The 23,401-nt window shown below is 38.0% G+C and overlaps 1 protein-coding gene and 1 long non-coding RNA gene across 14 annotated transcripts in view; one reads left to right on the top strand and one right to left on the bottom strand.

Annotated features, from left to right (window-relative positions):
• Nucleotides 1–23,401, bottom strand: part of TRPM3 (transient receptor potential cation channel subfamily M member 3) — a 492,887-nt gene that overhangs the window by 256,471 nt on the left and 213,015 nt on the right. The window lies entirely within an intron of this gene.
• Nucleotides 1–23,401, top strand: part of LOC112644731 (uncharacterized) — a 130,254-nt gene that overhangs the window by 103,042 nt on the left and 3,811 nt on the right. For all 4 annotated transcript variants that reach the window (XR_003126694.3, XR_003126693.3, XR_004807018.2 and 1 more), the window contains exon 3: nt 22,892–22,975. This is a non-coding gene — a long non-coding RNA (uncharacterized LOC112644731). The remainder of the gene's footprint in view (nt 1–22,891; nt 22,976–23,401) is intronic.

The following is a 23,401-nucleotide window of genomic DNA, read 5'->3' as shown; positions in this document are numbered from 1 at the left end:
GGCTGTAGACTCTCCATAAGACTAAATACATTGGTTACAGATGATCGCTCTGATGTAGGAGATACTTTAAAAATTCAGCTTTCTTCAACCTTCTTCCTCATCAGACACTACTTCAACCCTTCATCTGACTTATTTTAAATCTTGAGTTCACTCACATTCATACTGAGCCCTTTAAATATCACTCCTGTATTTCTCTTAATTCTATTCTCTCTAGTCTTACTTATATATATTTTTCCTTTTTTCTTACTTCTCCTTTTTAGAGAGAAATATTTGATAGGGACAAGAATGTGAGACATCTTCCACGAACTTTTTACCAAAGACAAAAATATTACCACCAGGACCACGAGCATTTTTGTTTATGAGAAAGGGAAGCTGCAGGTAAAGTCAGACAGTGATGCTTTCACATGAGGTCACAGATGATCTTCAGGACCCTTTGATTTGAGAAGGTAATTAGTTCCAAAGAGACTTGTAGCTCTGGGCCACACTGTCCATATGGATCTTTTTAAAATCTTGTGCATCACCCAACAGTGCAACTCCTGACAGGGTATATTTCCAGCCTGTTTCAGATGTAGTTTAGAAAGAATATAATTTGAATACTAACAAGAGGAAACCACAAGGGTAATGCTAACTGTGGTTGTTCTTTATGTAGTGGTGGAGTACCTTATTCTCCTAATTCATCATTAAAGAAAAAAAAAATCTCACTCAAATAGAATATACCAAAAACTTTCCACTGGTACCTAACTCAATTTTAAAAACGGAAATCAGATTTTTTTACAAGTAGAAACTAAGTTTTAAAATGGAAAAATGCATATTTCACTGTTATAAAGATGTCCAAAGCAATTTTTTCCCCTGTGATGTCCACATTGGACGACAATAGCAACAAAGCATGACAGAGAGTAGGAGTCAGCAAACATTTTCTCGAAAGGGCCAGACGGCAAATAATTTAGGTTCTTTGTGGGCCACATAATCCCTGTTGTACCATGAAACTCTGTTCTTGTAGCACCATAGGCAACATACAAACCAGCCAGCATGACAAGCTGTGGGCTGGGATGGGTGTGTGCTAGTCAGTCATTGGTATAAGAAAAGGGGGAGAATGGATAAAGAAGCTGTGGTCTATGTATACAATGGAATATTACTCAGCCATTAGAAACGACAAATACCCACCATTTGCTTCGTTGTGGGGGGACCTGGAGGGTATTATGCTGAGTGAAATAAGTCAATCGGAAAAGGACAAACATTATATGGTCTCATTCGTTTGGGGAATATAAAAATTAGTGAAAGGGAATAAAGGGAAAGGAGAGAAAATGAGTGAAAATATCAGGGAGGGTGACAAAACATGAGAGACACCTAACTCTGGGAAATGAACAAGGGGTAGTGGAAGGGGAAGTGGGCAGGGGGATGGGGTGGGTGATGGGCACTGAGGGGGGCACTTGGTGGGATGAACACTGGGTGTTATGCTATATGTTGGCAAATTGAACTCCAATAAAAAAATTAAACACACACACACACAATTATTAGCTACTCCATGTTGTCTTCCAAAAAGTCCTTTTGGGTTTTTTTTTTCTCAGCAACTGTATGTAGAGAGGGGAGTGGGGAGATGGGGTAAATGGGTGATGTCATGGGCCCTGGGTGTGCTATGCAACTGAGGAAGCATTGACCTTTGCCTCTGCAACTAATAATATACTAGATGTTAATTAATTTAATTTAAATACAAAAATTAAAATTAAAAAAGAATTTAAAAAAAGAAAAGAAAAGGGGCCGGTCTGTATGATGGGGCTGCAGGGGAGGGAGTGGTGGTCCTAAGAACCAGGCTTTCATGGCACCATTCCTTGCAATTCCTGGCTGTTTCTCAAGCATGTCGGGCAAGTTCTCACCCAGGTGCCAGGATCCTGTTCCTTCTACCTGGACAGCTCCAGCCTCAGCTATCCCACATCCTGTTCCCTGAACACATCAGGGACTGCTGAGAAGCTTTCCTTGACCAGCTATCTCAAGGCTCACTGTGTCTTTCTCTATTCCCTTACTTTCCTCTGTATTTCTCACAGCCCTTCACATCACCTGGCAGTATGCCATGTCCTTATGTCATTGTCTTTTGTCTCCGTTCCCTCCTAGAATTAGAGTTGTTGAGGGCAGTGATTTTATGTTGTGACTTCTGTTGCCCCGGCATCTAGAACTGTGTTTGGGATATCAGGGACATACATAGGGACTTAGGCACATCATCTGACTCACTGGCACATCAGTTTCTCAGCTGTAAGATGACAGAAGCAGATGGACCTGTCCCTCCTCAAGGGGCATTTTTAGGGTGGTATCTTGATGGGTACTTTTAATAGTTGGGTTTATGTTAAAACATAATATATAAACAATCAGTAACCCTGCAACTTTACAAATGCTATTGCTCTGGGACATACATTTTCCCTTTTGGAGTTGTGAAAAGATATTGAATAAATTTGAGTAAAAATCATTTGTAGGTAAAAGAAAAATGATGATGTATTAGAGAAGTGACTGAAGTTTGGGAAACACAGGACCAATCTCTCTTAAATGTTCCTTGTTCTTATTCTATTGCTTGAAAATAAATATATTGTGGCCTCTAATATTCAGAGTTGCAGTTGACCTATAAAGTAAAAAACAATAGCAGAGAAACATCAGAAAGCCAGTGGCCTCCAGAGAATGCTGCCACCAGCATATTCTTCCTAAAATAACTGATCAGGCCATCCCTTGGTCAGTTTCCTTCCATGGTTCCTCATCACCAGCACCATCAGGTCCACTCAGTATTTAAAATCTTTAGGATCTGGCTCTGGAGGTATCTTTATTCAAATCTTTTAATTTCCCTCCAAATCTTTGAACACATTATGCTCCAGTAAACTAAGTTATTGATTATTCCTCTACAGACCAGACTATTCCAGACTTCTCAGCCTTTGAAGATGCTGTCCCATTTGCCTAGACTGCTAAGTTCCAGCTTCTGTACTTAGTAAATGCCTCTTCGTTCTTCCAGACTCTACAAAATACTGTGTTCTCTGAGAGGCTTGGCTGGCCACTGCCAAACACAATGAATCATCACAACCACTGTTCCACCTCAATTAGGGGAAAAGTCATACAGGGTTATAATTATTCATTTTCATATCAAAATTTATAATCAGGCATTGTCAGTTTCCACTATAAATACTCAGTACGCTGGGTCTGTTATGGTGCCGCGTCACCTAGAACATGTCCCTTCTTCCCTCTGTTTGTTAACTTGGCTTCTATGGGGATATGAAGTCTTCATTTAAAAAAAAAATATTGATTTATTTACTTTTTATTTATGTATTTATATAGAGAGCATGCGAGTGCACAAGTATGGGAGGGAGCGGGAGAAGCAGACTCCCTGCTGGGCAGGGAGCACCCCGCACGGCTGGATCCCAGGATCCTAGAGATCACAACCTGAGCCGAAGGCAGATGCTTAACTGACTGAGCCACCCAGGTGTCCTTGAATTCCTCATTTGTAATAAATCATCTTTGGGGAGTAATTCTTTGGGGACTGAAATTATTTGTACCAAAATTCACTTTATAGCCTCTACACTTAAATCATATACACCAGAACATAAAGTTAAATTATATTTTATCACCAGATTGGGAAAGGATTCAATAAGTTATGCTTTACAATTATAAATCAAACTCATTTTTTATCAATAGGTCACGCCATGTAAATTATAAACACATTCAGACTTTTTATGCAGAGGTAATATTAATATATATATATATATAAGAATATTAATCTCAAAGGGAGTTGTCATAAACCATTTAAAAATATATTCCATGTTTCTTTGGAAGACTGTTTCTTCATCATAAAGCAGCTAATCACTGCTTGGCAATAACACATCATATTTATAAAGAATTCTACAGTTCACAGAAGGGTTTCGACAAATAGCATTTCATAAATATTCACAGCAGCTCTGTAAGGCAGGTATTATAAAATTCCATTACCCAAATAAAAAACTGGGGCTTATAGAAGTTATTACATCATGCCAAAGTTATCCATCAGCCATCAGGCTTAGCCTGCTAGGTCCCAAGCCCTTGTGCTTCCTTCCATTAGGATACAGAGAACCCTGCGTTCCTTTATGCTCTGTGACTGATTTTAAGGGGGCTGAAAGATCTTTGTCTTCCTTGTAGTAGAATAAGTGCATTTTAATCATCCCAATCTTAATAAAAGTATAACATTTCATCAAGTCTAACAGACTATCAAAGCACTGATGAGGATGTAGGTCTTTATTTCAAAAGTATCCTACTTAGAGTCACGGATGGATGATTTGTTCCAATGTAATAGCTGATTATGAAACATACTCTTAGAGGCTTTACTGCCTTCATTGATCAAAAAACAGAACTACAGTGGTACCCACTTTATACAACTGGTGTACATCTCTAAAAGGAAGGATAAGATAAACCTCACCCAGAGAAGGAGAAAATGAAAGGAAATTATGACCAACAAAACTATGAGAATGAAGTTTGACACACTCCACAGAAGCCAGGAAGTTTGAAATGATGAGTCCCTTGTTAGAAATATCTGTGTAATAGTATGGGGGCATGACCAGTGACGGGATGGGAGCAAGTGGTGGTTTCCATACTCATGGAGTCAGGCCCTATTGGGAATACAACTTTGTTTTCTGTCGAGTAAATGAGGAGGAGCTGGGGCCAGGAGACGTCTACCTCTATGCCCTTAATTCTGTTTACAGTTCACTACTCATTCCTGCACTGTTCTGACTTTGTCAGGAGCTGAAGGGAGAGAGGCTGAGTCTGGAAATGGAAACATTCTGTGTCATGAAGAAATGTGGAATTTATGTGACCAATTGTATCACAGATTCAGAGGCTAAGTTCTATTTTGTTTACCTCTCTCACCCTAGAAGGAGGAAGATGTTGAGAAGAGGGTGAGGATGGTTACCTAGCTGCACTTGTAGTAGAGCTCCCCCGTCAGGGTTCACTGCTAAGGGAATCAGTGTTTCTTTCTCTCTCCTTCCCTCATCTACTCTCTCTATACATATATACATGAATACATAGATATATAACATTTAAAATATATACAAATATATATTCCTATTTTTACTCTTTTTAAAAAAAGACTTTATTTATTTATTCATGAGAGACACAGAGAGAGAGGCACAGACATAGGCAGAGGGAGAAGAAGGCTCCCTGCGGGGAACCTGATGTGGGACTCGATCCCAGGACTCCAGGATCATGACCTGAGCCAAAGGCAGATGCTCAACTGCTGAGCCACCCAGGTGCCCCTCTATATTTCTATTCTTATGTTGATAATAAATAGCTACTATATTCTATATTCTGTTACTATTTTTATATCATACTCATATTTTTATATTTGTTTTAATTTTACATGTTTTATTTAGAAAATATTTTATAACATTATATTAAAGCATATTTATAATGTAACATAATATTTACATATACTTCTAAATATTTGTATATGTATAAATTTTTCAATTATTTTTAGTTTCTTTATCATCAGTCCTAACTACTTTAAAGTGTTCTGGTTTATCTGAGAGCCTGATTTATCTTGATCAATGAGTGATTTCAATTCTTGGGTCAAACTCTTTATCCTCACTAAGGACAGACTTAAATCTGGCTCTGGGATTTTATTTCTGAAATCCTGATTTTCTTTATCCACTCAAAGCTGTTGTAAGGCACTGCCTGGTGTAAGCATGACTGATCAGGAGTCCTGAGATATGCATCCTACCCATGGCTTGTTGACAACTATGCATGTGACCTTGGGCAAATGACTTAATCTTGGTGATCTCTTTGGTCATCCCCAGTTCTTAGAGTTGAGGATTCAGGGAATCAGAACCCAATAGCTTTGCCCTCATTAGTGTGTACAGAGTACGTGTAGAGACATTTTGAAAATGAGTTTTTTTTTTAATTTTAATTTTTACAGATTCATGGAACCATTATTCTTTTGATAACAACAAAAAAAAAATGTAGCAGAGCACAAAGTTTTGTGCCTACTGAGACAAAGTACATAAGGAGATTTGAATTAGCAAATAATCCCTGAAAGAATTCTCAGTAGATGCCAACCATTCTTAAGAATGCCCCTGGTTTAGTAATCTGGCACACTCGAGAAGTTCTAATTCTGTTTCAGTAAGACTCCAAGTATTATTAAGACATTATTACAATTAATAATTTCACATTTCTAGTTCTGCAATTGAGATAGTTTTGAAGACCAGAACTTGGTGTTCTCTTGCCCTCACCCATTACCAGATGATAAATCAAATCTTGGTGATCATTCAGGTCAGAATATGCAGAGACAGCCCATGATTTGTACTTTTTTTTTAAACCTAGCAATCAAGAATTATTTAACTGGAGAGATTGAGATCAAATCAATCCCATTTTTATCATTAGAAGCAAGTTATAAGCAAACAGGTCCAGCAATGTAAATGTGAAGCTATTCCTATTACTCTCTGGAAATGAAAAATTATTAAATATTAAGTTAAAGCAGTGTAAATGTATTTCTGTCTGATAGCCATCTTTCTCTGTCAAATTACTGGGTTGTTAAGTAGAAAATAAAGCCATCCACATAAATTCAGCCTCTGGTTATGTTGGACTAAAGTTTTAAGATAGTTCAAGGTTGTTAGGCCTGGCTTTAAAATACTGTCAATGTCTTCCCTTATGTACTCACTAGCAACTGAAGCTCTATCCTTTCAATTTATTCTTATCTTAATATAATATAAAATCTCGGGATGCCTGGGTGGCTCAGTGGTTGAGCGTCTGCATTTGGCTCACAGTGGTTGTGATCCGGGGTCCTGGGATCGAGTCCTGAATCGGGCTCCAGCTTCTCCTTCTGTCTTTGTGTCTGCCTCTCTCTCTCTGTGTTTCTCATGAATAAATAAATAAAAACCTTTAAAAATTTTTTTAAAATCTCTATGGAAGATTTTAGGTCCTGGAAGACACAGATACATATATTAGTTTTTTCCTAATACATTGATATATTGATTTAAATATATCAATAAATGTATCAATATATTGATTAAAATTTGATGCCCACAGAAATGAACACAAATTCAGAAGCAGGTATAAAAAAATTACACTAGGTAATGAGAAATATAGATTTAATCTCCCCTTTGTGCTCCCCTGGATGGCAATGTGTTTTTTTCTCCTCTATTTTTTTTTTTTTACCACTTCATCTTACTCCAATGTAGAGAATTCTAATCTTTGAATGTTTGATACTAAAATCAGTTTCTGATAGCAATTTCTTCTGAAAGAAGCTATGCCAAAAAAGCTATTTCAAAAAATATACTGTGGTGGCTTCCTAATTCATCCTCCCAATTCACTGTCCATCCAGCAATAATCTCTTTTTTCCTCCTCTTAATTAAGAGACTTTATTTCTTACAGCAGTTTTAGATTTGAAGAAAAATTGAACAGAAATACAGAGAGTTCTCATATATTCCCTCCCTCTACTTTCCCTATGGTTTCCTTCTTATTTACATCTTTTATTGGTTTGCTACATTTGTTCCAATTTATGAACTGACACTGATACATTTTCATTAACTAAAATCCACAGTTTATGTCAGGGTCACCCTTTGTGTTGTACAGTTCTCTGGGTTTTGCCAAATGCATTGTATTATGACTCCATCATTGTGACATCATATGGAATACATTTAGTGATTATCTCTTAAAATAATGAATTAGTTGGGGCACCTAGGTGGCTCGGTCAGCTAAGCATCCAACTGAATTTTGGCTCAGGTCATTATCTCAGAGTCCTGATATCGAGCCCCGCATCAGGCTTTGTGCTGGGCATGGAGCCTGTTTAAGATTTTCTCTCTTTCCCTCTGCCCCCCTCCTTGTCCCTCACGTACTTTCTCTCTCTCGCTAAAAAAAAAAAAAATAATAAAATTAATAAGACAATGAATTAGCTTGTGCCATTTCATCTCCCTGGCCCCACAATCATCCAGTGACTTCTCACTACTAAAAGAAAATCTAAATTCTTCAACTGGTCCCAAGCTTTGCATTGTTCTCACATCCCAGCTCACTACCTCCAGCCACACTAACCTTCTTTCAGACCTGTGACTGCTCCAAATATATGAGAGTAAAAATGCCCCAAATAAATGAGAGTAAAAATGTCATAATATAAGTTAGTCTTTAATTTGAATACTACTTTTTGAGGAAATATGAACAGATAATATTCATGACCTGGGTGGAGGGGATTGTGGATGATTCGATGTTTCAAATGCAAATTTTCATAAGTAGCAATTCTCTATAGATTTATGTAATTTGATAATGTGATCTATTCTAAGATTCCTATTGACACATGAGGAATAAGTGTGATAACTATGTTAGAAGTACAGCCAGGTCTTTAATCACTGGGAAATCATGGAGCAGACACCAAATATCCTGATGTACCTACCAACCTAAACTTCAAATCCTAAATTTGCAAGAGATCTTAGGTTCCTTTCTTCAACTTTTAGTAAAAAAAAATAACTTCTTTCTGGTGAATGATACCCTGTTTCTAGCTCAGGACATAACTGCAAGGAAAGTCATAAAACACATACACACTCTCATATGTAATTCCTGACTCCAGAATGCTATCCCTTGTATTAAAATACTGTGTGTGGCCATTCATCAAAACTGTCATGTCATGGGTGCAGTCAGTTAAGTGTCTGACACTTTGTTTTGGCTCAGATTATGATCTCAGGGTCATGGGATCGAGCCCTGCATTGGGCTCCATACTCAGCAAGGAGTCTGCCTGAAATTCTCTCTCTCTGCTTCTCACTCTCATGCTGTCTCCCTAAAATAAATAAATACAATCTTTAAAAAAAAAACCTGTCACTTCAGGTAAAGGCATATAATAGATTATAGTACTAGTTGACTTGCGCACGTGCACACACACACACAATAATACTGTTACCTCTGTTCGGATAGGTATTTCTTTTTCCTTTGTCTTTTTGTTTTGAGTACCACATGTCACACTGAGGTGTGCATTACTGTTAAATATCAACTCTACCTGAGGTCACAATAAATAAAGAACAATGATGAAGTATAGGACACATATGAATACACACACACACACACACACATATACGTGTGCGTGTGTGTGTGTGTGTGTGTGTGTGTGTGTATTTTGTCCCACTTCAAATCCTGGGGTTAATTATTTGAAAGTGAATTATTATGAGAAGGAACATGCACTTCACAAATGTACAAATCCAATATTTCACAAGAGAGAACCAGGTAGAGAAAGCATTTCTCTATGCTTACAGTTCTAATGCAGAAATCTTTAAATAACCATTAAGAATAAAATGTAAACAAAAGCTTAGCTGTGGACTTGCTAATTATACTTCATTAAAGTTGATGCTACCTGGAGCTCTGACTTTAACCATTACATGGAGAATTTAAAAATGGGCAATCAGAACTGCATTCCCTTATTTTTTAAATTAATTTATCATCAGCATTCAAGAATACCTGTTGAACACTAATCAAGTGCAAAATTGTTTTAGTTGCAGAGGAAGTACAAGACTTTACAAAGACTCTGTATCTGCTTTTCAGTTTATACTGTTTGCTAGAACAATGCCTCTCAAATGATTTGTGGTGAAGGATATTTATTTTAAAAAAAAGAGTTCAGTCCACTCCAAACTGATAGTTTTGTAAGATGCCACAAAATGATTCACTTGGACTTTGTGGCAATGGCAAATTGCTATAGAAATTTCTAAATGTTAATTCTCAGCTTCTGCACTTCATCTTTCACAAACAGGTTGTGGGCCAGCACCAGTTCCTGGACCGTACAGCCCGACCCAGTGTGTAGCCAGTGAACCAGCAGCATTGGCAGTATCAGGGAGCTTGTTAGAAATGCAGATTCCTAGGCCCCACCCCAGGGGTGGGGTCGAATGTGAACTTGTGGTTTATTAAGATCTCCAGGTGATTCCTTACATTGAAGTTGGCAAAGCACTGTTCTGAAGGGAAATCCATAGATGGATGAAAAACTAAAATAGGGGCGCCTGGGTGGCTCAGTTGGTTAAGCATCTGACTCTTGGTTTTGGCTCAGGTCATGATCTCAAGGGTCCTGAAATTAAGCCCCATGTTGGCTCCATGCTCAGCGGGGAGTCTGCTTGAGATTCTCTCTCTCTCTCGCTCTGCCTCTCCCCCCACTCATACTATCTCAAAGTCTCTCTCAAATAAATAATCTTTGGGAAAAGAAAGAAAAGAAAAGCCACAGTAACATAGCAGTAGTAGCTCTATGCCCTTACTATATATATATATATATATATATATATATATATATACACACACAGTGGTCTAATTATTTCCTTATATTAACTAATATTATATTAGTTCCTTATATTAACTAATTTGAACCTAACAAACCTGTGAAGGAAGAGATATTATTGTGCTCATTTTGCAGATAAGGACAATGAGGCAGTAGGGGGTCAGGCTTCTTGTTCAATGTCACACAGCTAGGAAGCATAAAGCTGATGCCTGGAATAGTGTGAGTGACATAAGAGATACAGAGACGGGCTGAGAGGGGATATTCAGAGGAGGGAAAGGAAGGGCCACTTTGGGCCAAGAGAGGAACTGGAGCTGTGTATGGAAGACGGGGTACTCTCAGCATAGAGTAGGCATTTAAATGATTTTTGTTGCATTTCTTTCAATTAGTTGACTTTTGTCCTTTAGTATTTCTATAATTTCAGGGAGGTGGTTTCAATTTAATTTAACTGTTTTCAGGTTTTCTACTTCTTAAGATTTAGCTTTCATTTTCCTTTCTTCTCTTCTTCCCATTTCTACAATGGAAAGTATGTCCTCACCTGAGCTTCCAAGCACTTTGTCCCTTCCCTGTCTGTTAATGCTGTGTATCCTTATTAGTGGTGGGCAGTTATTCTAGATCCTTGTGCTCATTTAGGGCAGGGGCCATATCTACTTGCCTTGTTACTCTCTTTCCTAATCCCAGTGACTGGGACCTACTAGACCCTCAAGAAACATTTGTTAAAATAATGGATAATATTTTACAGTTATCAAGAAAAAGAACAACCAACTGTGGATGGAGCATGCTTTAAGATATTCATTAATGGAACACCTTGCTCTTCTATCTTCCTAACACGTTCTGCACCAGTGGATCTGTTGAACCTTAAAATACTGGGCAAAATATACCTGTCAGTCTTAAGGCATTGTCACTGAATTGGCTGAATGATTACACTGGGTCACATGTCCATGCATGTTGTGCATGAGTTCACGTGTGCACACAAAGACACACACACAGGAGCACATTTTTTTTTTTATGTTGTTAGAATTTAGTAGACACATTCCAAGTTCTGCTTTTCCCAATTCTACGTTACATAAAGCATGCTGGAAAGCACTGGAAAGAGAGAAATATATTAAAATATATCAAATCTCCACCTTTCCTTTGATCCACAGGATAGCGTATTAGCACATTTGAAGGCCAGTGGGTCCATACTACCACTCTTGAATCTCTGAACCTCTAAATCAGTATTTTGGAATCCAAGGAAAAAAATCTTAGGAAGCCTTTTGATTACTATGTGTTATTTTGAAGGTACAAAAAGTCTTTTCTTAGTGTCAATAGATGTCATTATTTAAATTCAGCTGTTTCTTAAGTAGTGTAATTGCTCATCAATTTTGTTTTCCCACTGAATTTAGATCATGTTATACCACTCCTTTGCTCAAAAAATTTCAAGTCTTAGAAAATAGAGGTTGATGGTACAGGATCTGAAAAATAATTTTAGTCAGTGTCATTCAAAATAACAGAGAAGATTAGAACTTCTATTTCTTAAGTAATAAGGACCCCTTTAAATGAGGGTCCTTGCTAGTGTCTGTTCTATCCAAATAGAAAGTTCTGCATTTTCTATGTTAAAAAAAAAAATGAAATTACACTAAGAGAATCCCAAATGGCTGGATGTTAGTTGGTACTTACATATGTGTGGTGTTCTGTGTGCCCTGGACCGTTTTAAATGATTAGTCTGTAAGACTGAGGACAAAATCTTGAAATCCTTTGTTCAGCTTAATTCTACGGCTCCTTTTCTTTGTGTTCTTAGATGCACAAATCCTACCTGCATCTGTCCTACTCTGCTCATCATTTAACATTTGAGACCTAATTGATGAGTTCCTCAAGACACTGTTACTTACTATCAACTTGTGCTTTTGTGCCAGACATCAATACAAGTAATTTGGTGAATATCTGCATGAATGCTAAACCACTCAGTTAGTGATTCTGTTCTTACAGTCCTCTTCTACCTTGACTTCTTAGAAAAAAAGACAGTCACCTGAGAGAGAAAGAGAGAGACAAAGAGAAAGAGAGATGCAATAATAGCCTACTTGTGTCTCTGATTATGACTGGGGACAAAGCATTCCATTGCCTCAGTTTCTCCCTTTGCAAACCTAAAGCATACTGCCCATCTCATATTACTCCCCAAGGTACTATAGTCTGGACTGATAACATGATGACAGCCCTGGATTCTCTGAGTATCATGTGAAGACGTCAACTACAGGGCTAGCTCACTCTATGCAAAATATAACATTCTTTTAAGCTTTCTCCGTATAACAGGTGACTAAATTTAAGCAGTTTTAAATGACATTCTTGTTTGACTTCTACCTAAATATCAATTTTCTTTGGATTAAAAAGGCACTCTATAAATTAATGTGACTAAAAAAAAAAGCACACACACACACATTAGGAATTTTTCTGAGTTTAAGTAACATGGAATTTGATTACACAGTGCATTCTGGGGCTCAGCCACGGCAGGCTGTAGACACCAGGCAGGCTGATTATGACTTAAGCATTGTTTCAATGTGATTTTGCAAAGGATTTCATTTAATGCAGATTAGTAACTTTATTAAGCTGTTGATAATTGAAGCCTCTTAGTTTTGATAAGTACCATCCAGCAAGGTAGATTAGTGGGGTTTAATTTGTTGCTCTCAAATAGCAAAACAAAGACTTAGCAGAATAATTACATCTCCTCAGTGGGCTAATAAAAGGCGACATCACAATGGTACTTTGGACCATTTCTGCTTTTCTGCAGTTTCCTTTGGAGCACAGCCTTTAGAGTTTTGTGCGTTTCTCTTAAGCGACCTTCAAACCTAGCACCTGCAAATCCCTTCCCTTCAGGAGCAGTTAAAGATGTTGTCACGTGAAATGTGAGCCATGACTGCAAATATTCACTCCAGAGCAGGCTGTCTTCTACCTTCATCCTAATTTTTCTACTGTTCCCTAAAATTTTTTATCCATCCCCCTGTTCAGTTTGGAAGTACCTCGAAGGCAGAGGGCATATCTCTCATCTGATTCCTTAGCAGCTGGGGCAGCATCTGGCCTGCTGTGGCATCTTGTTTACTCCCTCAAATTAAGGAATTATTTTAAATAATCATAAAGCAGGCTTGCAAATAGAATTATCTCCAAGTTTTCAAATTCCAGGAAGTCAGTGTTAGAGGGGGTATCAAGTTGCTGTTTTAGCCAAAAGACTAAGTCAATAGAGGAAAGAGACTGTATCAATGAGTGAAATGATGATTTGTTTTCTGATAGATTCTTGGCCACACAGAGCAGTTGGCCTGAATCAGCTGGCTAAACAAATTAACTTAATGTCTTAACATGACCCAGTCCTGACTTTGGTTGATTTGGTGGCATGCATGAGGAGAAAGAGTCCTTATTCCTCTGGACTGCTAGGTCTACCATATTTCTAACAGGGTCACAAGCCAGACAATGAAAAATGCTACACTGGGGAAGCTGACATAAATAACATTTCTTAACAGGAAATACCAAAGCTGTTTGAAGCAGTTGGAAATGAGTTTCTAAAGTCAATCTTGTTTTTTTCTTTTCTTTTCTTTTTTCCCCCTTCTTCTATCCCTGCATATTAGAACATCAGCAAGACTACAGGTATGGGGACTTGGGAACTAATGCTATTTTTTTCCCTTCATTGGCTTTTCAGGTAGTTTACTTTCTCAGAATGATGCCCCAAACCTCAAACTTGGCAAGCAATTCTGAGTATTCTGGGAGATATCACTTTCCTTCAAATTAATTTTAAACTCAATCCCACTTCTCCATTTCCCACTTCATACTATTGATCTGCTTAGGTATACACTGAATTATTATAAAGTTCTCCCTTAAAGATTCTGCTGAGTGACTGAGCAAGGATGCCTGGTTGCAGGTCACAGAAACTATCCCCAGTGATTTTACAATAGCACCAAGAGCAAAGGAGAATGAAACCCGATTCTGGTGTTTCATGTGAATGAGTAGTGACTTCTCTGTAGACTGTACACCTTATAAACCATGGACCATTTCCCAAGATAACATCCCTAGACATGTATATTTCCTATACCACAGACCAGGATAGAACAGTAACAAACTTCAAAAGGATACATATATAAGAGTGCTAAAACCATGAGTTACCTTGAAGTACTTAAATCAGTGTGCTTCCTAGAGCTCAGTGTCTTTCTGTCCATATGTGGGTATTTCTATTATGATACTGCCTCCTTGCCCACCCCCAATGGCCAGAGCTGAACAAACCAGTGGACCCAGGGGTGGTGCCTGACTCCAGAGCAAAAAACTGATTGGTGAGCTACTACCTTTGACTTATGGATTAGCCCCCAAAGAGAAACTGATCAGTCATATTGCTTTTCTTGGAAATTTGAACTTAGAAATGTGGAAAGGAACCATGGCAGAACTAACTCAGAGATATCTTGAGGTAGAGAAAATTCCAAAGAGGCAACAACACCTGTGCATAAGTAGAAACTGGAGGGGGAAACACATACATCATCAGAGTGATGGACCTGTGTAGGCAGAGGCAGAAATCTTGCATCTGAGAGAGAAGCCAGGTAGCCTATGGAAGACAGGGAGATGGAGAGAAAAATCCTGCTTCCTGATTTTTTTCCCAGTCCAATTTCAGTCAATTTCTAGGCTCACAATAATCTCCGCTCTCTTGAAGTGATTTGAGTGATTCTTATTAGTACAGCTAAGAAGGTAACAGTAAAATAACATAAGCCAAAAGACACCAAAAAACCTATTTCTTCAGAGGTCACAGATTCAGGTCTCAAGTGCAGCATCTCATGTGATATACCTGGGCCCCATGGTGAAAGACACTGACATTCAGAGAGCGGATATGACTTGCTCAAGGTCACACCACTAGCAACTAGTAAACCCGGGGTTAAAGACAACTATTCGGCCCCAGACTCCAGTCACACTCCAAGTACACTCCTCCACGTGGAAGGCAGAGTTGGCTGGCTTCTAAAATAAGAGTATTTTCATTTCTGGAAACATGCTCATTGGAAGGACAAGTACAGAAAGGCCAATACACTCTGTTTATACCAGGGGCAGGATCCTAGCTGCTATTTTGCATCTAGAATTACAGTGTTAGCTCTGACATCCTTGAGTCTTAGATGTCCCATCATTTCATTTAAATGGGCTCATCTAAAGGAATGTGACTGTGGTGCCTGGGTGGCTCAGTTGGTGAAGCACCTGCCTTCAGCTCAGGTCATGATCTCAGAGTCCTGGGATCCAGCCCCAGATTGATTTGGCTCCCTGCCTAGTGGGGTAGTCTGCTTCTCCCTCTGCTCTTCCCTCTGCTTATGCTCACTCTTTCTCTCTTGAATAAATAAATAAATAAAGTCTTTTTAAAAATAAAGGAACTTGACTTTCAACATTTGGGGATTTGCTTTCTGGATGTATTGGAAAACATATTTTAGGGAGCTCAAGAAATATAGGGACAGATATTTATAGTGAAGTTCATACCTTTTTGGTCTCCAACCTTTGCCACAGTTGACAATGAAGGGCTTCCTAGGGTGTCTTTCTGTTTTAGGGTGTGGTTTACAGTGATCTCTTGCAAGGACAGTGCCCAAATGCAAACTCATCAAATTACTTTTTTACGACTCTTTCCGTATATTCTTTCCATTTTATAAAAGCTGTGCTGATTCAATGAGGGACTTCCGGGAAAATGGTTATACAGCAAGAAGAAAATACATGTTACCTCAAATCCTGACTCCCTCTCAGATAGAACTCTGGTAATATGTTGCCATATGTTCTTGGTAGAAAAGTATAGGATACCCCAGGAACCTACAAGAAAAATGTCTAATTTCTCCCTGGGATGCAGTGACCTGGTGAAAGCATGCAGAACGGAATTAACCATTCATCTGAGAATGTGCTGACCAGGCATGTGAGGGGCAGGACTAGCATGGCCCCAGCATGGGACAAAGTGTGCATGTGAAATGTGGCAAAGGTGTGTCTTATGGTATTTATATAAATGTGGTATTTATATAAATAGTTCCAAACAGTTCCTGTTTATAGAAGACATAGCTAACCTTTGTTTTTGCAACATCTTGAATGTGTTTGATTTACATCCCTACTTCACAGGCTGGGGCACATATAGTCTTCTAATTTGAGTGATTAAAAAAATCAGAACAATTCTAGAGATAATTATAAGCATCCTTGACATATGAGAAAACAAGTTTAGGAATCAAGGATTTGACTTGAAACTCCTGCAGAAAATTACCCAGGAGTTAGTGAAAAATGTGCATGATGGTCTCTTGTTCATGGATTCTGCATCTGTCGGTGAGGTTGGTCTCCAGCTTCTCAATTTTTAAATAACCAACCCAGCTGATTCTGTGAATGACTCTGAGATACACAGCTAATGTTTTCTCTTGGTCACTGGCATCTGAGTTTCTTAAAGGTGGCTACTTATGATTACTTGCAATGCACCAAACCCTCTGCTGCTGCTTTACTGTAGTCTTGTCATCTTGCTCCATCACTGTGACTGGAATTTTCTTATAGGCCTCTCTGCTCTCAGCCACGTTTCCCTCTTCCATCCTCCCCAGTACCATAGAAATATCTTCTGCAACCAGAGTTTCTCAACTTTGGTATTATTGGCATCTGAGGCTGAATAACTCTTTGTTGTGGGGAGCTGTCCTGTCCTTGAAGGGTTTTAGCAACATCCATGGCCTCTACCCACTAAAAACCCGTAGCATCCTCGACCCCAGTTATAACAACCACAATTGTCTCCAGTTGTTGCAAAATGTCCCTTTTGGGCAAATGACCTTGGTTAAAAGCCACAGTTCTTAAGCCTTAGGGAAGAATGGGTGGGTCTCCTCTATTGTACAAAAGTTTTACCATGGTGATCAAGCACCTGTGTGATTTATCTTCAAATTACATTTCCAGCCTCCTCTACCGTTAAACTTCTCAATGATCCTCCCTCTTTACCAAACTAGGCCACTCACATCTCTGTACATTGGCTTCTACATTTTTCTCAGGACTCAGAGTATTCTTTCCTGCTTGCTTTCCCAGGAAAACCTACTCCTTCAAAGCTTAGCCCAAAATTCATCTTCTTCAAAGTTTTTCTTGATTTTTCCTAGTTTTCTCAACTCCTTCCTTGTGAACCACATGTTTACTTGTGCCTCTATGTAGAACTTATTCAAACTTGTCCTGTAAACAAAGTTTTGCCCATCTCTTTCCCTTAGATTGGGAAGAACAGACCTTGTTTCTTCCCAGGTCACTAACACTTAGTATAGGGAAAGCACAAGATGGCCCTTCACAATATCTGTACAAATAAATAAAAAATTGACATTTAAATGTCAGAGAGTAAACTTTTTTTTTTTTTGCATCCATATGTTGTAAGTGACTGGCCAGGAATAATGTAAATAAAATTAAATATGTGTACTATAGACCAATAGCCTTATACTTAGAGTCAGGATATTGGCTATCAATGTATCAGAACAGTTAAGTGGCATTAAGTCCCTAAATAGAGTTATAAACCAGTTACAACAAGTGACCAAACTACTTATAAGCAGCTTCCGTTAAGTAAAACCACACCCCACCCTCAACCAGCCCATGAGCCATTTTTATTTTAGCATTTCTCTTTTCCTTTAATAGATATAAATTATACCTCAAGTCATCTTTGAAAAGCACTGATTCAGATAGGTGCTGTGTTAGCACCTTTGGTGGAGTTGTTACAAAGAGAACTCCCAAGGAGTCCCAGGCTTTAGGAATTACTCTATTATTGGCTTAACAATTGCTGTAATTCATAGCAATTAAGTTGTCTAGTTTTCCCTCCATTGCCTTGTGCCTTAACTTGCTGTTGCATAACAAATACATCCAGTTGACACCAACCATCCAGTCTCAGCCTCAGGTCTAAAGCACTTATTTCTACCACCTTAACTACCTGGAATTCAGGGGGAGGAGGATTTGAAGGGATAGCAGGGATGTTGAAAAAGAAATAGTGGTGGTGGAAGAGGTCCTTTGAGAACTTTTGTTTTCATTTATAACATGTCAATATTCATAACTGATAATCTAGAGGAAATAAAACCAAAACAAAGGTTAAGGGGACCTTTCTTCCTCATGGAAATCCATAATTCTGCCTAGATGTTACCAATACAGACTTGCCTAGCTCCCATTGTCACTCGGATTTCTTTAAACACATCACCCACATTTAGCTACTTGAGCTCCTACTTAGAAAGAGAGAGAGTTGACAACATGAATTTGGGTGACTTAATTTAGGTTGGTCCAGGTCTTATTAAGTCCAAATTGTGGCACATCTACACACAGTCTTCTTTCTAACTTCAGTGTTGAAGTTACAGAAGGAAAGTGGAAGATGATTTAAATTCCAGAAAGATATTTGAAGAGCTGTTTCCTGACAAAATGATTCCCGACTATATTGTTCTTCATCTAAAGTGCTAATAAAACCATGGTAAATAATATAAGGAACATAAGTATTAAAAAATGCTTCCTGTTCCATTTTTAAAGAGCATTTTGGAATAGATATGTGATGCAAACCAATAGGTATAGTCTGATACTATGATATTTATGTCAATATAAATGCCTTTTTTTGATGAATTATGGAAGAAAGTTTCCTTGGATATCTGAAATGATAAGGAAAAACTTCTGTGAGGTAACTATAATTTTTCTATTCCTGTAGTTATGAGTCTTCTCATTTATGTCACAGGGGAGTGAGGCAGCTCGTACAAATCTTGTATTTTTTTTGCCATCTGGTTATGTTTTTCAATGTGCACTTTTTAAGTTATCAACCCACTTCTTTCTTTTTTTTTTTTTTTAACCCACTTATTTCTTATGGCCATTGGTTGGTCCATTTTTCCTATGTGATAAATACACATATTTAGACTTAAATTTGGTCTGAGGCAGAGATATTACAAGAGTCTATCAAACATCATGTATCTTTCCCATAACCCTCATACGATGAAAAATAATGCCAACAATTGTGCAACTGCAGTATGACAAGTGTGAATGCCCTAATTGGTCAATTGGACCAGAATGATGAGTTGCCTTTTTTTTTTTTTTTTTTTAAACCAATGTCACTTCTAATCTATTACAACAGTAATGAACAGCCAGGCAGCCTATTTCCCACGGATATCTTCAAAGCTCTACAGATTGCCATTTGAACCATTCTTTAATTGCATTTGGCACAGATTGTAGCATGTTCCATAGAACCAAGAAGGCGTATTAACTAGATTTGGCTATCCCTAAGTCACTATAATGATGAGGCTTTCTATGTCTGAAGGAAGCTTACCTTTAGTCTTTACTATCAACTGTTATAACCATTAAAACCATGTAACACATAGCAGTTGCCTGAAAATTTGAATTTTTAGGACAATGTATTCACTTTTTAAGATTTCTTATTCGGCTTATAGGAATTAAGAGTATTTTTTGCTTTTTTTCTGTGTGTGTGTATGTGCGCGTGTGTGTATGGTTTGTCCAAACTTGGCTATAAAATTTTCTGGATAATTAAAATTGGAAAGGGTTAATCCAATAGTATCTGTACTCTAAGATGTTTCTCAAAGGTTTATCTTTTATTCATAAGGGGATTTGACTTTGGATTTATTTTGTCATTGACAGATATATATATATTTTGCCTTCAACTCTATTGTCTTATCTCCATTGTTAATGTATAATCCATACCATTTAAAGAATGTCTGTAATAATTGGGAAGGATGACTGTATAATATCTTTCTCCTAAGCCAGTGATAATTCACTAACTATTTCTATTTGGCTATTCTGGCTTGAGTAGAGTCACTAATTTGACTCCAGCACATAGAAAATAGCAAGGAGGCATGGCTCCCTTCAGGCTGTTTTTCTAAGTTAAGAGGTGATGATGTACATTCGGAATAAGATCATAAAGTACATTTTAGAGTGGTCATTCAGAGCACTTCCAATCAAACATGGAAGATTGAATACATGCATTTTTCCTGGTTCCTCTCAAATATTCTCTTATAATGACAGTAAAGGCACAATAAAAACAAGACAAAGGCATACCCTACAAGGACAAGAGAATGGAGAAGGAGGTGGCAATTCATGATAGATGCCAACAATATATTGAAAGCTTTACATGGATAAGTAGTAACCAGTAGTCCTGCCTGGGGATGTTTCAAGAAAAATGACTGGAAAGCGTAGCATAAGCAACAAGAAACAGGCTGTTTCCCTTGGCTGAATCTCAGACAGGCTTAGGTATAGAGGAACCAGGTATTTTTGAAGGCTGAAGAGTGGTTAGGTTGTAGGGTGAAACCCATATGAACAATTGGTTTAAAGTCTTTAAGACAAGCAGTCAAATTTCCTCCTCCACTCTACATAGACAGTCAGAAAACCAGAGGTTTATTCTTTTGGAAAGTTGAACCTCAGAGGACTCAGTCCTGAATGCAGCTGAAAGAAGGCACAAGGCACCAGACTGGAAGTAAGAAGATGAAGCAAAAGTCTACAAAAGGGCCAATGAGAGCCCCAGGTTCCTTACCTCTCTCAGCTGCTGGAACATGAGCAATGTGGCTGAAGCTCTTCCCTGCAACCCCCTGCCCATGCCTGCCTTACCTGCACACATCTTCAGATATAGCATTGGAGGACTTTTCTTTGTAAATACTCAGAGCACCAAACAGAAACCTGATGATCTTGGCTTTCAGGGTTCTCCCAAAAAATATTGGGTACTCACTGACCAGGTCACCAGCTACTAAGTTCCACCTCAGTATAAAGATTTCTCAGAAAAAAAAAAAAAAGATTTCTCAGTTTGCATTTTAGTGTCTCATTTTCAGATAGAATAATAGCCAAATGTTTCTAGGATTTGAGGAAAGCCTCTAACAAGAAAGACTGAGATCATGAAAAAAAAGTTTTGAAAAACTGTATCTACAAATGAAATCTTCATGGGGAAGGAGGATTTACTTCTTTAGTCAACAGGGTAGTACACATTACCAAAAGTGGAATGAGTTAACAATATGCAATATCTTTTGAGAAAGAGGTCCTATTACAGTAAGAATGTTAAATTAGGCATCTGTAAATTGCCAGAAATATCTAGAAATAGGATAATTCCCCTAGATCAACAGTTTCTTCTTTTACATTATGGGGTCAGATCTTGAGTTTTGAGATTAAAATAATTCCAATTTCTGAAATTTGATTATTTTCTGGGGAATACTTTTAGCTGATTTGTTGAGGCTGTGTCACTTTTTATTTTGTAAATAATTATCTTGAAAGAAATTCTGTGGTTTGATTCAATTTTGGTTACTTCATTTTTTTGTGCTTTTGAATTTTTTTTTAAAGGTGTCAAATTAATACATTGTTCTTTCTACTTTGGAGTTAAGCTTTATATCTGCATGTTCAACCTCAAAAAAAAAAAAAGAGAGAGGATCAACAAATTAGCTAATTTGCAAGTATTTATGAAAAAGCATCATGTTCAAGGATGGTTAAAACCAGTTCTAAGGGAATCTATATTTGCATGCAGTCTCAAGATTTTCATTTAAAGAGGCTATTCTAATTCTTAATCAATATGAAGGTGTAAGTGGTTAATACTGATAATTATTATTATTTTTAAAAAGATTTTATTTATTTATTCATGAGAAACACGGAGAGAGACAGAGACACAGGCAGAGGGAGAAGCAGGCTCCACGCAGGGAGCCCGGTGTGGGACTCAATCCCGGGACTCCAGGATCACGCCCTGAGCTGAAGGCAGGCATTAAATCACTGACCCACCCAGGAATCCCTTGATAATTATTATTTTAATCATATGTATGCCAAAGGTGGAATAGGAAAAACTTGAATAATAAAAATACACCTGCACTTAATGACATGACCAAATATGCCTTTAAATAAAATTGAGAAAATGATAACATTCTAACTACTTGTGAGGTTGTAAACATGCTGCAATATGAAATGGTATTCTAAACAAGCACAAAGCACCACTTTTCTAGAGCCTAGTGGGAAAGAGGCAACACTGATGACCTCTTTCCCCAAAGCAGTCTCCTGCACTGGATAGCTATGATAACACCTGGGTGCAGGTACTGTCTGAGACAGCAGTAACACATTTGCTAGTGAAACTACTCTCCATAAATCCTCCAAACTGGAAGGACCCCATGATGTGGAGGTTTGCTTGGTGAAGTCACATGGACCATTCCCTGAGGCTGGGGTCAGAGAGCTGGCTTTGTCACAAGGAACTTTGGGCAGAAACTGTAATACCCCAAGCCCCAATTTTCTCATCCATAAAAAGGAAGCTCTGTTTGCTTCACAGGGCTTTTCCTAGGCTCAAATGAACACATAATGTGAATGCGTACTGTATAAGAAGCTCTTTCCCAAATGATAAAGTACCATAAGGTACAAGTTATAGTGATATGACTATTAATACAAATAATAGTATAACATAAATATTACGATGCCCCATGGTGACCACCAACTTTTTAGTTGTATCTTGACAACTTTGGGATGAAAGTATACCTCTTAGACCTGGAATGGCTAGGGCTCTGAACTCTTACTTTTTATAAAAGGAAAACTAAAATACATGCACCTAGGGTCATTTTGTGGTAGCAAAATACCACCCCCTCCCCAAATCCCACACGTGGTCAGATTAAAGGGCTAATGGTAATTAAAGATCGACACACAGTGAATAAGATTAATATTAGAAAAGGATTACATCAAAAAAGATTTACATCAAAGGATTCTTTCTCTTTTCTCCCAAAGAAGGCCTGGGACACGAAACAAGTCCTTATGCAAAGCATTTTAAGCCTCTCAGTTATTTTTAAAGAAGTGGAAAAATATGACGAGGTAAGCACAATTTTTTTTCTACTGAAAAATAGCAAAAGTTATAATGTGCTTAAGGCATTACTCCACATATGGGGAATCATACTATACTGGAGGCAAACTGGGTCAGGTATGTCCAGGTACTTGAAAATTTTGTTTAGAACAGTTAGAGGAGAGCATATACAGTCCAGGAAATGAAAAGGTGTCTGAAGTCATCCCATCAAATTTCAACACCAATATATGTGTTTTTTTTAATGTGCAGTTTGTTGAGCTAAAGATGCAAGTTGTCTTATATGGCATTGTGTACAAATGCAGTAGACATAGGTCTGTGTTTGCACGTACACAGCCATCTAATTATGATGTGTAGCCATAGCATTCATAGACACACACACACACACACACACACACACACACACGTAGAGGTTCTGGGTGCTTTTAATATAAACAATC

This window comes from Canis lupus, chromosome 1, assembly GCF_003254725.2.
Source record: "Canis lupus dingo isolate Sandy chromosome 1, ASM325472v2, whole genome shotgun sequence".
NCBI classification, from domain to species: domain Eukaryota; kingdom Metazoa; phylum Chordata; class Mammalia; order Carnivora; family Canidae; genus Canis; species Canis lupus.
The sequence above is the reverse complement of the archived record's forward strand: the minus strand, read 5'-3'. Positions and strand labels throughout refer to the sequence as shown.